Raw genomic sequence first — 3568 nt, 5'->3', positions numbered from 1 at the left:
TTTTCAACTAAAAATTACCATCACTGAGAAAAGAGGGTTATTTTATAGTAACAAAATGTCAGTAAAGCTAGAATTTGTGTAAAATTATGTGTATGCACTTACAAAACAACAACAACAACAACAACAATACCCTGAAGCATATGAAGTAAAAACTGACAGAATTAAAAAATGTCGTTTAGGGGTGCCTGCATGGCTCAGTGAGTTAAGTGTCCAACTTCAGCTCAGGTCATGATCTCATGGTTTGTGGGTTTAAGTCCTGAATTGGACTCTGTGCTGACAGCTCAGAGCTTGGCGTCTGCCTCGGATTCTGTGTCTCCCTCTCTCTCTGCCCGTCTCCTGCTCACACTGTCTCTCTCTCTCTCAAAAATAAACATTAAAAAATTTTTAATGTACCTTATAATACAAAAATTATAGTGAAATTTTTGAAATTCCTTCAGGAATTGATAGAATAAGTAGAAAGAAAATCAGTAAGGTTAAGACCTGAGAGATGCTATCAACAAACTCAATTTAACTGAGGTGTATAAACACTCCACCCAGCAACATCAGAATACCCATTCTTTTCAAGTCAGCATGAGACATTTATCAGGAGAGACCCTATGCTAGGCAATAAAGCAAGCCTCAGTGACAGTGAGAAGATTAAAATTATACAAAGTACTTTCTCCAGCCACAAGGGATATTGCATTAGAAATCAATAATAGAAATAAATCTGGCAAATCTCCAAATATGTGGCAATTGAACAACACATTTCTAAATAACTTCAAAAAACAAAAGAGAAATTAGAAGGGAAATTAGGAAATATCCCGACCTGAATCAAAATTTGAAAAAAGCACATCGAATTTTATGGCAAATACAAAAATTTATAGATTTAAATGTCAACATAAGAAAAGAAATATCTAAAATCAATGAAAAAGAAGAGTAAGTCAAATCTGATGTAAGCAGAAAATAGGAAATAATAAACATCAGAGTAGGAATCAATGAAATAGAAGGCAAACTAATAAAAAGAGAAAATCAATGAAACCAAAAGGTAGTTTTGATAAACCTTTAGCTAGAGCAATCAGTAAAGACCCCGTTTTCAATACAGAATCTCCAGAAGATTCAGAAATTTAAAATAAGAGTAAAAGTTTGCAAAAAAGAGAATAACTGATGAAAGTTTACTTAAAAAGCAGTTAGACTCCACCACCTTTTCTGTCCTACTCAGCTCACATACTTCAAATAAATACAATGATAACATACACCTTGGCATTTGCCTCTCCTCATCCCTGCAAGACTGGAGGTTTATTCTCTTGTTGAGGTTACAACGAAGTTGTGTCTGGGAAACTCCAGACACAACTGAAGACAAAACTTATATACTGATCTCAGAGGGAGTAAGTGAAAATTTGCTTACTGAAGATTGAGAACCGCCAACCTCAGCTTTCTTCCCAACTCTACGCAAAGCACAGGCATCCAGGCCTATGCTTCCAAGCTGGAGAGTAGAAAGTTCTTTACTCTGACCAGCCCAGAGTCTAAAGATGCTATCGTGAAGAGTTTCCATGGAAACAGCCCAAGTCATAACATTCTATATTGAGAACAGTCCTCCCCCACCCCCCACCCATGGGCTCAGAGATCCCAAAGAGATTTTTGAGTAAACCACTATGAAATATGAGCAACTGATCAAGAATAAGTAAAACAAAGCAAATAGGAGGGAAAAGAAAACAAATTGGAGGAAACAGAGACTATGCAGGGAGGGGCAACTTCGAAAAGACTATTGCTGATATTCTTAGAGAGTTAGCAGATAATACTGAACCATGAAGCCAGAAAAACAGGATGTTTAAAAAAAAGAGAAACAGAGACTTTAAAAATAAAAAGAGTCTTAGGAATCAACAAAGAAATGGAAGGGCTGAAAGATAAAGCTGAAGAAATCTCAAAGAAACAGTAAAAGAGAAAGAAGATGGAAAAAGAAGTGAAAATTAAAAAACTATAAAGAAGGTCCAATAAACTTCTTATTTGAAGGTTCAAATAACAACACAAACAAAAACCCCACAAAGATGGAAAAATAAAATAGAAAAGAGGAAATTATCAAAGAACTAGTTAAAGAAGATGTCTGAGATGAAAGACATAAGTTTCCAGATTAAAAAGACTCATTGAATGTTCAGCTCAGTGGATAAAGATAAACCTACACCCAGGCACTGCATCACAAAATCTCAGAACAATGAGGTAAAAGGAACATCCACACATTTCCGGAGAGAAAACCGGTGAACCGAGGACCAATGGCCAAAAAAGCTCCAGACTCCTCAAAGTAACACTAGAAGCTAGACTGTACTGTAATAATGTCTTCTAAATTCTAAGGGAAAGCTATTTCCAACTTAGAATTCTGTTTTAAGCCAAACTTAATTAGGGTGAGAGTAGAATAAAGACATTTGGGGGCATGCAACACCTTAAATGGTTGCTTCTCAGGAGAGGTGCAGGGAAAGATCAAGAAAACAGCTGTGAAGCTGGCTTAGGAAGCAACCCATACATTTTGGAGCAGGTCAGGGCCTCTGGGGGATTTCTCCAGTAAGGTGATATTACCATATTGCTTGTCATGTTTGAATGTGTTCAGAAGAGATTTATACAACTAGTGACAATTAATTTGGAGGAAGCTGAATTAGTGAGAAGCATATAGATAATTAAGCAAATGAAAAATCAAGTCAATTATATCCAGGGAAAACTTAATATTGTGTTTGAAAAAAATAGCATAGTATACTATATCATGCAGCTGTGAGGAGAGTTTATATAATCATAATACAAACAATGAATACTTATCTAATAAAAATTATTATTTAGCTATACTTGAAAGCTGGTGGTATAAACAGGGTGTCACAGAGAGACCAAGAGCTAAATATATTTCATAGTAAGAAGTACAAAGATCTCGTCCAAAACTTAAAAATCAAGAAATAGGAGTCTAAGCATGCTATTTGGTGAAATGGAGGTAAATATCACACGTATCAGTTGGAAATGGGAAGACTGGGAAGCAGTAAATGGCAGACAGTGGGCAAAGGCCAAAAAAAAAAGTCCTTTGTTTTCATAACAAGTCTCTCGCAAGTCCTTAAACCACATACATATATTACTCTGATAGACACTAAAACTAGATTTTTTTAAAAGAAGAAGAATCAAAAGAGAGATGACCCAAAATGTGGAGAGGAAACATTTAGAAACATGGACTTGTTTTTTCAGAAATAGTGCAATTCAAAACTGGAGAGGGTACAGGACCCTTCATAAATGTAACTCCTGGGTCCTAGAGAAGCTGCCTACAAACAAAGGGTCAGGAGAGCACAAAGCAGTGACTTCCAACTTTTTTTTAATTTTAAAAATGTTTTTGTGGCAGAGAGCACAAGTAGGGGAGGGCAGAGAGAGTGGTACAGAGGATCTGAAGCAGGCTCCACGCTGACAGGCTGACAGCAGTGGACCTGATGTGGGGATCGACCTTGTAAGGTTTAATAGATGGAGGCAGAGATGGGAGGACAAAGAGACCACGTTATGGAGCCAAGAAGGCCTTTATTGGGATCTGCAATTCCCGGGCGAGGTTCCGTGACTCTGGGGTGGGGAGTCA

The sequence above is a fragment of the Suricata suricatta genome, chromosome 1 (assembly GCF_006229205.1).
Source record: "Suricata suricatta isolate VVHF042 chromosome 1, meerkat_22Aug2017_6uvM2_HiC, whole genome shotgun sequence".
NCBI lineage: Eukaryota > Metazoa > Chordata > Mammalia > Carnivora > Herpestidae > Suricata > Suricata suricatta.
Note: the sequence above shows the minus strand (reverse complement) of the source record.